The 13,234-nt window shown below is 47.9% G+C and overlaps 1 protein-coding gene across 1 annotated transcript in view; it reads right to left on the bottom strand.

Moving 5' to 3' along the window:
- DNAH11 (dynein axonemal heavy chain 11) overlaps positions 1-13,234 on the bottom strand; it is a 268,017-nt gene that overhangs the window by 148,142 nt on the left and 106,641 nt on the right.

Here is a 13,234-nt window from a genome sequence, read left to right as displayed (position 1 = left end):
ATACATTAGAGGTAATAATAACATCTGATGAGGTACAAATAACTAGCACTGAGCTAAAGGCACATTCCAGAACTATAATATTGATGACCTGTCCTGTGGGACTGCACTTGCCGTTCATTTCCCGACCACCACACAGTCCACCGCACCTCCTACAATCCTGGGAATCTGGCCTCCGCTGATCTAATATTGATCATACGGATAGGTCATTACTATAAATGGTGGTGGTCTGACCTGATACGAGATTGTATACTTTGGTTGGTATTATTAATTGCTTTTTATTCATTTGAATCTTTATTATACTATATTTTTTCCAGCATATTTAGCAATTTTTTTTTTCAAAGCTACACTGTTATGCTGTGTTTTTAATACCATCCTATTATTTTGCACTTGCATTTTATGTCTATCCTGTTGTCCAGCCACCACAATTGTGTTGTTTTTAATTTTTTAACCAGTTGTGTTTAATAAAATATAATCAGGGCCGTCTTTAATATTGATTGGACCCTGGGCAAAAATTTACTTGGGCCCCCTGGATCCCGCCTTCCCACACCTTAGCAGGCAATCACGCCCTCCACCGCAACACACACACAAAAAATCCACACATCTGGTAGAGTCCAGTGAATGACTGTAAATACTTCCAGTTCTGAAGACTCCAGCGGCTCAGGATCAGTGCTCTGGGCAGCTGGGCTCAGGATGGAAGTGGGCACCGCTCTGCAGGAAGGAGACCGGGGCTCGGCTCACCCTAGTGTTACAGTGTACCCCAGCACCCCACAGTATGCAGTATAGCACCGTATAGTATACAGCACCCCACAGTATGCAGTATACAGCACCCACAGTACTACACTATACAGTACCCCACAGTATATAGTAGAGCAGTATAGCAGCCCACAGTATACAGCACCCCACAGTTTACAACACCTCACAGTATACAGTAGAGCAATATAGCACCTCACCGTATACAGCCCCCCACACTATACAGTACAGCAGTATAGCACTCCATAATATACAGCACCCACAGTATACAGTATACAGCCCCCCACAGTATACAGTACAGCAGTATAGCACTCCACAATATACAGCTCCACAGTATACAGTATACAGGCCCCCACAGCATACAGCACAGCAGTATAGCACTCCCCAATATACAGCACCCACAGTATACAGCCCCCCACAGTATACAGTACAGCAGTATAGCACTCCTCAATATACAGCACCACAGTATACAGGCCCCCACAGCATACAGCACCCCACTATACAGTAGTTTACAGTATATTAGCATAACAGCCCCTGTCACCTTTTTCTGATGTAATCTTCACAAAAAAAGCTCCACAGTTAAGGCAAACTTCTCCTGCAGCAACACTCCTGGTAGAAAGGACCTTGATGACCTCATAGCCATGTGACCAGTAATATTGCTAGGTTACTGGTCACATGGTGATGATGTCATCTAAGGTCCTAGAGAATCACAGCTCTCACAGTACGCTGCCTGGAGTGTCGGCAGGCATGGCATGGCAGCACCCCCTGTGTAGCTGACAGCCTGACACCCGGGGCAGTGGCTTGCAGGGCTCAAGAGGCAGCTGCCTTGGGCTCCCCAGGAACAACTGGGCCCGGGGCAGCTGCCCCTTTTGCCCCTTATTAATTAATTCATTATTAACATATATATGGTTTAATGTTACTCTAGAAGGGGAAGTTGGTTTGGTGTTTACATTAATCTAAAAGGCCTCGAAAATCCCTCTAAGGATAACTGTCCTTTGGAACACACTAATACAAGCGAAGAGCTAATAAGTGAACAATATAGGAGGTAAAAAAAGGAATATGAAGTCCAGACATACAGATATCAGCAAATTAAAAAGTGTGTACAGAATATTACAGTATAATAGAGATACTATTCAAGAATTATACCAGCCATCTAAATACCAGAAAATATGACATGATTCACAGTGGTAGTGACAGGAACAAGTCATCAAGAAAAAAGTAAGAGGAAAAGAGAATAGAAGGTTGCATTATGCAGCATAGGGCTGTCACATTAGATGTATCCACTGGCACGTCATTAGGGTGCTGTAGCATTCACCAGAGAGGCTAATGCCGAGTACATGTAAAGTCTCATGCAGACGTCCGTGGAACACGGTCCCTGAGATACCGGACTGGCATTGCAGGAGATCAAGGCGTCATAGCAACCAATGACGCCGTGCGCTCCTGCCAGCCCGGTATCTCATGTACCGATTTCCACAGACGTCTGCATTAGACTTAACTTATGCTGAACTATAGCCAATCCATCCATCTCAAGTAAATTTCGCCAGACAGGTTGGCAACTTGCTTTAGAAAAGTGATGTCTTTAACCCCTTAATGACCAATGGCGTACTGCGCACGTCATGATGTGGTGTTAGTTAGCACATCTTGACGTACACAGTACGTCATGAGATCAAAGTGTCACCGCGGGACCCCCCACCCTTCCCCGCCCCCACAATCTTTAAGGATTGCTGAGCGGGACCCCCCAGCCCCACAATCTTTCAGGATGGCCAAGCGGTAGTAGATTGTCATCTGTAACATACAGCCGACAATCTACTGTAATGGCCGACATCGATGCTGGTACTGATGTCAGCCGTTTAACCCCTTCTATGCCGCGGTCCGTAGGGACCGCTGAATGGAACGGATTAACAGGGAGGAAGCTACCTCCTTCCCCCCTTCCTTCGGGCCGCTGCTCTGCTGTGGCAGCGTCCTGATGGTTACCATGGCAACTGGACACCTTACACAGGCATTCAGACTTGCCATGGTATCTAAGCCTGAGAGGGTCCTGTCAGGGTCTTCAAGAACCAAATGGGTCTGAGTCAAAAAGTGTAAAAAACATTTTCCCATATACACACATTTATAATTGGGTAAAAATGAAGTAAATAAAATACCCTAAACATGTTTGGTATTGCCGCTTCCGTAACAACCAGCTCTATAAAAATATCACATGATTTAACCCCTCAGACGAACACCGCAAAAAAAAAATTATGAATTTTTTTTATTATTGTGTAAAACTTAAATAAATAAGAAAAAGTATACATATTAGGTATTGCCACGTCCGTGACGACCTCCTCAATAAAAATATCACATGACCTAACCACTCAGGTTAACGCCGTAAAATAAATAAATAAAAACGGTGCCAAAATTACCAATTTTTTGGTCACCTTGCATCAAAAAGTGTAATAATGAATGATCCCAAAAAATCATATGTACCCAAAAATGGTACCAATAAAAACATCAACTCTTTCTCCAAAAAATGAGCCTCTGCACAAGACGATCAGCAGAAAAGAAAAAAATTGGCATTCAGAAAATGGAAACACAAAAACATAATTTTTGTTTGAGTTTTACATAATAAAGCATTTTTGAAACAAAGAACTTAGACCTATTTGATATAAATCGCATCCGTAACAACCTGTTCTATAAAAATAGCACATGATCTAACCTGTTGTAAAAAACAAAAAATAAAAATGGTGCCAAAACATCCATTCTTTGGTTACCTTGCCTCACAAAATACATAATATAGAGCGATTAAAAATCCTATGTACCCCAAAATAGTACCAATAAAACCATCACCTTATCCCCTAGTTTCCAAAATAGGGTCACTTTTTGTTTGTTTCTACTGTAAGGGTGCATTAGGGGGGCTTCAAATGGGACAAAGTGTCTAAAAACCAGTCCAGGAAAATCTGCCTTCCAAAAACCATACAGCGCTCCTTTTCTTCTGCGCCCTGCCATGTGCCCATACAGCAGTTTACCACCACATGTGGGGTGTTTCTATAAACTGCAGAATCAGGGTAATAAATATTGAGTTTTCAAACATAAACCTGGTCATGAAGGTGCAAAATGGCCTGGTCATTAAAGGGTTAACAGCAATGAAGTTTCTCGTACTTTTTTCCATTGGGGGACACAGACCATGGGTATAGCTTAGAGGTATTAGTAGGAGGGACACTATGCAAATGAAAGAGCTCCTCCTCCTCGGGCTATACCCCCCGACTCCACCAGGAGGAACTCAGTCTTTGCTTAGTGTCTGTCCAAGGAGGTGACGCTTACTCTTCTCCTGTTTGTTATTTTTTTCTGTTTTCAGATGGGGACGCAGGTCAGCATTGCGCTTTCCTGGCCCCCGTGGAGTGTCTGCCACCGTCTTTCGACGTGTCCTGGCTACCTCCCATCCCCCCACAGAAGAAAAGTGGATCCAGGCTCAACATGTCAGCTCTGGCATCCCACCAGCTGCTGGGACGCCTGCTGCCTACCCTCCTCCAGAGCACTGTTCTCCTGGATTGGAGTCAGAAGTCTGAAGAGGCGCATCCCTGCTGGTCTGGACATAGAGGGAGCATGCTGAGCAGATAAGTATTGCCCAGTCCCTCCCCCTCCCTCTGTGTCTGTTTGTCTGTGGCTACCTGGGTGAGCTTGAAGAAGGATCCTGATGGGGCACTTTCTTCATTTTGGCACTGGAGTACTGGCATCTCTTCCCCCTTAAACTGTGGGCTTCAGCGCTTCTCTCGTCGGGCCTTGGCTGCTGCGCTCTCTCAGCGCCCGCCGGCAGGCCGCTCCTCCATGGCCTCGTTAACCCCTGCTGCACCACGTGAGGGGAGTCGTGGTGTTTGTTTAAATCGCGCGCGCGCTTATTTTCGTGCGCGCTTGTTTCGCGCGCTTTTTTCGCGCCATAATGACGTGTTCGGGGGGGGCGGAGCCTCGGCATGCCGCTCTGACTCTCCTTACACCGGAGACTCTGTTTGCTCACGGCCGTGCAGCTCCTCATCACTCTACTCCGTTTTGTTATTTTCTTTCTAGATGGGGACACAGGTCGGCATGGCGCCTTCCTGGTCCCCCGTGGAATGCCCGCCGCCGTCCTTGGACGCTGCCTGGCTGCCTCCATTGCCCCCCAAAGAAGACAAGTGGATCCGGGCTCGACCTGCAGCTCCGGTATCCCACCAGCTACTGGGTCTCCTGCTGCCACCCTCCACCAGAACACTGCACTCCTGGACAAGGAGTCAGAAGCCTGAAGAGGTGCATCCCTGCTGGTCCTGGAGTCGAGGGAGAAGATCTGCAGGAGCAGATAAGTATTACCTGCATCCCTGCCTTACCCCCCTCCTCCACGTCCCTGGGAGCCTGCGGTCCCCGCTTGGGCATCTGCCATGTCCAGCGCGGCCGCTAAATTGGTCTTAGTCGCCAAGGCAACCATGTCCTTTAATCCTGTGGCGCTAACGACTCCATCTCTCTCAGTGGTCCCCACAGTGGGTGCCTGACTACGAAGAGGCAGCGTGAGCGGCAGCATCCCACCTCGGATGTCTCCGTCTCTCCACCCCCCTCACCTCGCCTGTGGCGCTTTCGGACTGCTCTTCCCCCTCCCTAGGGAGAGTAATCCGAAGGGGAATTATCCGGCTCGGACGAGCCAGGTCCTTTTTGGACTATAGGGCATTTTCAAATCCTGTGACGCCAACCACCTCTCTAAGTGGTTTTCCACAGAAGACGCCCGACTACTAACAGGGAGCGTGAGCAGCAGCATCCCTCCTCGGATGGCTCCGGCTCTTCCCCTCCCCCCCCTCGTCTAGAGGCGCGTTCGGGCGACTCTCCCCTCCCTTAGGGAGCGCAAGTCTGAAGGGGAATTTCCGGCTCTGATTAGGTCATGGAGCGGGACCCCTCGCCTAAGCTCTCCACCAGGGTGGCTGACTTAGTGGCGACTGTCCGAGACACCTTTATTCTCCAAGGGGATTCTCCTCCTTCCACTGGTCAGGAGTTCCCCCTTTTTCCGTCCAGGCAGTCAGAGACTACCATGTTCCCGGTCCATGAGGGATTTTTCCGCGGTCATGTCCAGGGCCTGGGGTAGTCTTAATAAGGTTCTCGACCACCCAGCGCATGAATATACTTTCCTTTCCCTGCTGACGGCGAGGAGAGGTGTCTCCTCCCCCTAAGGTGGATCCTCCGGTGGCCGGATTAGCCAATTATATGGCCCTTCCTGTCTTAGTCAGTTCCTCTTTCCAGGATGCTGTAGACAGACGCATAGACTCTCTTCCAGGTCCTTTTTTCGCTGGCAGCGCGTCCCTGTGACCTTCCTTTCACTCAGCAGGGGTAGCCAGTGCTCTCTCGGTGCGGTTACAGCACCACCACCAGGAACTGGCGGTACGAGATGCGGCTACTGACACACTGGAGTTGGTTCTCCAGATGTCTCAGGCTTCTAAGATTCTTTGCGAAGCTTCTAGGGACATTGTTTCCCTCTTTGCCCGCAGGTTGGCCATCTCTGTCACTCAGCGCAAAGAGATCTGATTGAAGGTGTGGGACGCTGACGCCTCCACCAAGCGTTCCCTTGCTAATCTCCCCTTTGGGGTTTCCAGACCTTATGGGGATCAGCTGGACGAGTTCATCTCTGCATGCCTTTTGCCGTTTCTCATCTGGTAGGCCGTCGCCTGCTTCCTCCGCCGGGGGTCTCAGGTCGCCCGCAAAGAGGCCTTCCTTTACACCAGCCTTCCCGGCACTAGAGGGCCCAGTCAGCCCGCCCTGCTGCTCCTAGGCCTATCACATGTCCCGATTGCGGAATCCCACCATCGATTCCTGCGCTTCGCCATTAAGGGTCGACACTGTCAGTTTGTCGCCCTTCCTTCGGGTTGGCGACCACCCCGCGGGTCCTTGCCACGGTCCTGGACCGCTCATGGCGCTTCTTCGTACCAGGGGCATTCCTTTGCTGCCCTATCGGGACGATATCCGGATAGAGGCCCCCCTCTCTACCGCAGACCAAGGACAGCGTCCGGATCACTGTTCAGACTCTGGAACGGTTCGGCTGGCTGGTAACTTTCCCAAACTCCTGCCTCTTCCCGTCCCAGAGGCTCTCCTTCCGGAGGATGATTTTGGACACCTCGGCTGCCAAAGTATTCTGCCAGCCTTCAAGTCCTCCCAGATCCAGGGGGCAGTGTCGCATCTGCTGCGCTCCCCGTGCCTCTCCATTCGGGAATACTTGCAGGTCCTGGAGATCCTTTACCTTTCAGCGGGTTCGGGCAGCTCTCCCTTGGTGGCTGTTCCCGATGAACCTGAGGTCGGGGAGTTCCTTTCTCGCATTCTCCTGGACGATCGTCACCACCGATGCCAGCATCCTGGGTTGGGGGGGGCGTTTTCCAGTCTTGCACGGTTCAAGGGATTTGGTCGGCGGCAGAGTCTCGCCTTCCAATCAACTTTCTGGAACTGAGGGCGATTTTTTCCGCTCTCTCTCTCCTATTGGACCTCTCTCCTTGCGGGCCTCCCAGTGCGGGTTCAAACGGGCAATGCCGCGGCCGTGGCCTATATCGACCATCAGGGCGGGACCCGCAGCCGGATGGTGATGCAGGAGGTGAAGAGAATTCTGACGTGGGCGGAGACGCACGTTCCGGTGTTGTCAGCAGTTTACATTCCAGGAGTGGACAACTGGACAGCGGACTTTCTAAGCCACAACAAGGTGGATCCAAACGAGTGGTCTCTGCATCCAGAAGTGTTCGAAGAAATCTGCCACAGATGGGACCGTCCGGATGTGGACTTAATGGCGTCCGGGTTCAACAACAAGATCCTAGTGGTCCTGGCTCGCGCCCGAGATCCGAAGGCGTACGGATGGATGCGCAGGTGTCTCCGTGGCAGGACTTCAGCCTCCTCTGTTTTCCTCTCCTACCAAAGGGTCTACGCCAGTTCGAGGCGGAAGGGAATCCGACCGTTCTCATCGCCCCAGAGTGGCCTCGCCGCGTGTGGTTTTTCGGACGTGGCTCGGTTGCTGGCGGACGCCCCATGGCCTCTTCCCGACAGACAGGACCTACTGTCTCAGGGCCCATTCTTCCACCAGAATTTACGGTCTCTTCGTTTACCGGCGTGACTGTTGGAACCGCCATCCTGATGAAGATGGGGTTCTCGGATTCAGTGGTTAGGACCATGATCAGTCCGGGGAAGTCTTCTTCCTCCCGGATTTACTATCGTACCTGGATGGCCTTCCTGTCCTTTTGTGAGGGTTCGGGGTTCCCTCCCCTTCGTTTCTCCATCTTGATGGTACTGTCTTTTCTTCAGTCTGGGCTTGTGCAGGGACTGTCGCTTAGTTCCCTGTAAGGTCAGGTTTCGGCGCGGGCCGTCAGAGGTCCCTTGCTCTTAAGGGTCCGGTGGTGACCTTTCTTCAGGGGGTGGCGCATTCGGTTCCCCGTATGTTCCCCCTTTGTCTCCTTGGGATCTCAATTTGGTTCTGCGCGCTCTGCAGTCGGCCCCCTTCGAGCCTTTGAGGAGGGTCTCTCTGACTGTTCTCATCTGGAAAGTGGTCTTCCTTGTGACCATAGCTTCTGATACAGCTACATAGCGTAGTGATTAAAGTTCTGGGCTATTATGCAGTGGCTGTGAGTTCACATCCCATCACGAGCTTTTAAGTCAGACTGGTGTCGAAGCTGGCCGCTCTTTCCTGCCAGGAGCCTTTCTGGTTTTCCACCAGGATTAAGTTGTGCTCCGTCCAGTCCCCTTCTTTTTGCCCAGGGTGGTCTCTCCCTTCCACCTTGATGAGGATCTTGTCCTGCCTTCCTTTTGTCCTTCTCCGGCTAACCCTAAGGAACGCACTCTGCATTCCCTGGATGTTGTACGGGTCCTGAAGGTGTATCTCGTGGCTACTGCTTCCGTCCGCCGTTCATGGCGCTCTGGATCTGCTTGGCTATTTCCGCGGCTTGTCGCGCTTGTGGTGGAGTTCCCCCGGCTAGGATTGCCGCTCACTCCACTAGGGCGGTGGGGGCTTCCTGGGCAAGACGCAATCGTGCCTCTGTGTCTCAGCTGTGTACGGCGGCCACCTGGTCGTCCTTGCATACCTTTGCAAATTTTTGTCAGTTGCATTCGCTGGCTTCGGCTGATGCGGCTCTGGCAGCAGGGTTTTGCAGGCTGTGGTTCCTATTTGACCGTTGGGCGTTCCTCCTGGCGGTGCTGATATTTTTTCCCACCCCATGGACTGCTTTTGGACGTCCCATGGTCTGTGTCCCCCAATGGAAAAAAGTACGAGAAAAGGAGATTTTTGTGAAACTCACCTGTAAAATCTTTTTCTCGTCTTTTCCATTGGGGGACACAGCTCCCACCCATTATTCCTGTTGCAGGAGGGGTCTTTAGTTCAGTTTTTCTGTTTCTGGTTGGACCTTATGGCTTGGTCCGATGGTTTCCATGATTTTTTCTTGCTCCTTCTCCTACTGCTTGTGCAACGCCTGAGTTCCTCCTGGTGGAGTCGGGGGGTATAGCCCGAGGAGGAGGAGCTCTTTCATTTGCATAGTGTCCCTCCTACTAATACCTCTAAGCTATACCCATGGTCTGTGTCCCCCAATGGAAAAGACGAGAAAAAGATTTTACAGGTGAGTTTCACAAAAATCTCCTTTTTCCTGCATGCTTGAGACAGGTCCATCCGTCATCTATAGGTGCCCATTTATACAGGATACCACTAAATGGAACAGTGCAGTCTACTACACTATCCTACCCTCCTTTGTTAGTGGTATACTGCCATACTGTATATTGGGCAGACGGAGGGCTATTGTAGCATCCAAAGCAGATATGAATAGAGGCCAAGTACAGCAATAGATTTTGCCTACAGGCAGCTTCAGAGGAAGTTTTTTTTCTTATGGAGGAATGGCGATTTGCATAAACATTAAGCAATATAGTTAAAGAAATAAAATAATTAATAAATTCCAAACTCAAATGTATTGCTGAATAGGAGAAAACAAGATGAGCAGCGTTTGCCTTGTATGTAATACCCTTCAGCACAACAATAATTCGGGTTATTGCCTTGTACACTTGTCTGTATGTCAGCAGTAACCTGCACGGTCACCTTTACTTACTCTGATCAAGGCTCATCCTGGAATAATATGGCCCAATTGCACCATAAATTGTTTATAACAATTTATGGAGCGCAAATTAAGTGAAGCAACAATATGCCTGATTTTATAGGCCAATTTAGGACCTAATAAATGATTAGTGAATCCTCACAGGCGAGACTAAGACACAGCCATTACTCTGGAATTCAAGCACTACCTGTGATAGGGGATTTTCATTTTATTTTAAAAGTAAGTAGTATGTTAATGTATAAAACGATAGGAACATCATCGTACAAAACCACTTGGGTAACACATAAAAATACTGACATAATACCATCTCCAAATAATATTTACAGTATATTTTTTCATTTTTCAATTAACTTTTTCTAAATTTTCAAATTCTGTTGCAAATTTGTTTAAAGGGCATCTGTCATCAGGAAAGTCACTGATAAACCAGGCACAAAGCCGTGTAGGGATAGCTGACTAACTTAGTGATCTGTTGCTTCATTCTGTAGAAAAAATACTTTTCATCCATATACAAATTAGCAGTTAAGTGCACTGAGGGTGGGGCCAGCCCCTCCCTCTAGTTAATTGACAGGACCAGGCAGATGACTATGCAGGAACCGGATAAAGAAATTTGCAGCACACTTCTGCTGAAAGGAGTTCGACGCTCTCCACCACACATTTGCCTTCTCCAGATTTGGCTTGATCGAAACGTTGCTTGAAAGAATCTGGATTCCTCTTATTCACGCAGAGAATAATATTATCCAATAAATGTGATTTCATTTGTATCTTCAAGTTCAAGAAGTGTGCTGCGAATTTCTTAATCTGTCACTGGGCTAAAGACCCATCACCATCATACACCTTCAGAAGGCAGAGGTGTACAATAACCATTGCTACATGAATATTCAGGAATCTGACCATGTCAATCAGGGAGAGGGAGGGGCTGACAGAAGAAACAGGGAGGAGCAAGGTTGCACAGAGTGGATTGGGACCACCCTCAGTGCACTTAACTGCTCATTTGCATATGCATTAAAAGTACTCTTTCTCCAGATTGACGCAACAGATCACCAAGTGAAAGACATCGTTACATTCCACTGAGCGAGCCCGACAAGGTGCCTGGTTTATCTGGGAATTTCCTGGTGACAGACTAACTTTATCAATGTAGAATACACATGTGAAACACAAAACCATATTTAGCAAACCAACCTCAAGAAATATATATATACGGTCCTTAGTCTAAGACATTCTTTGAGAGCACAAGACTGTGATGGTAGATTTAATTGCTCTATAATTGTAGGAGAATTTTAAAGTGATGATACGCTACCTTGCCAAAGCAAATGACTCTTGTGTCATCTATACCCACAGTGATACAATGCTGTATAGTATATTAGAAATTACCTGTCTCTAGTCAAGACTGTTGCATTATACTGTATTACGCAGTACTTATTACCTATGGCATTGATACAAAGGCCTAACTAATTCTTACAAGAACATGTTCTGACTGGTAGCTAATGACGCAGTTTCCGAAAAGTGCAATTATCATTTCTAAAAATGACTTCAAGCAAAATGTGTCAGTACTAGAATTGTAGGGAAATTAATTGCAGATACAAGAAAGAAATCTATCTATACAGTGTTTAAATAATTTATACTTTAGCCTGAAGGTAGCTATACATATATGAAATAATTTGACAGGTCTCATAATGCTACTACAAAGGGATATTATGTTTTACATTATGGTTTTTAAATTTCACTGAACATATATTACATTCATCGGATTCATCAGTAAGGTGTACTGCGTCTTTTATTACATTCGGTTACTAAGACTATCATTGCTGGGTAACAGCATAAAATCTATTAGCTGCAGTAATGGTAAAACAACATCATATGCAGAGCACAAAACCCCTAAATCAAGCACAGCCATGGGATTACTAAGCAAAGGAATCTCAGGAAGGGTACTGGTTCTCACTGAAGAGTATGGAATCACTGCTAAAGGGGTTCATTAATTTTTACAGTCCTTTTTGTGATCCCAGGAGCTTATGTGGGAGAAAGGGTTAATGTATCAGTCCTAAATGCAGTTACTAGATGTGGACTGGCCCCACCCCTCTGGTCTGAGAGCTAGAGTCAGTCTGTGAGAAGTAGCCGAAGAGCTCTATTCAGCGTGTGCAGTGTAAAAGTGGCAAGGAAAAGCAGCAGACACGGACACACCAGCCCCTGTGAGCCAAGAGCAAGAGCGGCGACGTAGGCCAAGAGAGCAGGAAGCAAGGATGCTGGAGGACAAGGATGTGGGAGTAGATTTATTTCTTAGGAGGCCGGCTGGGCACTGCAGGGGGGCATTACTGGGCACTAGAGCAGAGTAATAACGCCCCTCTGGGCACCTTGAGACTTCATTTGCATATCAGAAAAATTGCTTTTTAATAAGAATGAAAAGTTGAATAAAAGAAAGAAGACACATGCTGGAATGAAGGTACTTTATTGCACATTGCTATGTTAACGGTTTTATATGGTCAAAATAGGTGACAGATTCCCTTTAACAGCAAGAAAAAACTTGCCAAAAAGTGCCTGTGTCCTATAGTCTGCAGTCGTGTCCAACAGTATCAGACCTCCCTGATTGCTTCCTTAATGATCCGGCAGAGTGAGGATACAGCACTTGGATCAATGAGAGAGCTGTGAGTCCGTACACTTCTCTCTCTCCCGCCCTTGGTTTCATTTATGTATGTGAGGTCTACTGGGGTAACTATCCATTGAATATTTTTAGGGAATAATTAAAGGGAGTATGCACAGTCTGAAAATAGCAGCACTGATTGAATACAGTGAGTCTGTGGAGTCCCCCCCCCCCCCCCCAAACTGGTTACCACCCCTCTGTACTGTACAACATGGAGCCCATAAGAATAGATGCTCCAAAACTCCTAATACATGGGGAATGCTAGACTATGCAACCTTCAGATTGCTTTTGGCTTACACTGTAGTTCAATAGAACTACAATCTAAATTCCACTTGTAGTTCCTATGGAGCCCTGCCACCTACAAGCCTCCATAGGAACTACAGCTCTGAAACTCCGGTCTCTTCAAAGAGACCCAGTGCATCAGACCGAAGGAACGGCTCCCTCAAACTGCATGGGGGAGCTGTACCTGACCCAGAAGCACTCTCTTTGGCACTATCGCCCGATCACAGACAACAGCAGAAACCCAGTCACCATGGCGCCTGCTGCACTCGCAAGTAGATGCCATATATAAAACCCCTTGTTTCACCGTACAAGTACGCACTGGGGTGGAAGGGGTTAAAGTCCATGTCCACCTTTGCAAACAATTGTTTTCTCAATGCATATAACATAAAATATGATGCTCCCATGCAGGCTATATAAAATATCTCCATGTAACAGACAACAAACCGTGTAGCTAAATCCTGCAGTCATTTTCAGTTCTTTTTGTCCACTACTTCTGGCTAGGCCACTATATGGC

Source organism: Bufo gargarizans, chromosome 5 (genome assembly GCF_014858855.1).
Source record: "Bufo gargarizans isolate SCDJY-AF-19 chromosome 5, ASM1485885v1, whole genome shotgun sequence".
NCBI classification, from domain to species: domain Eukaryota; kingdom Metazoa; phylum Chordata; class Amphibia; order Anura; family Bufonidae; genus Bufo; species Bufo gargarizans.
This window is presented reverse-complemented; position numbering and strand designations above follow the sequence as displayed.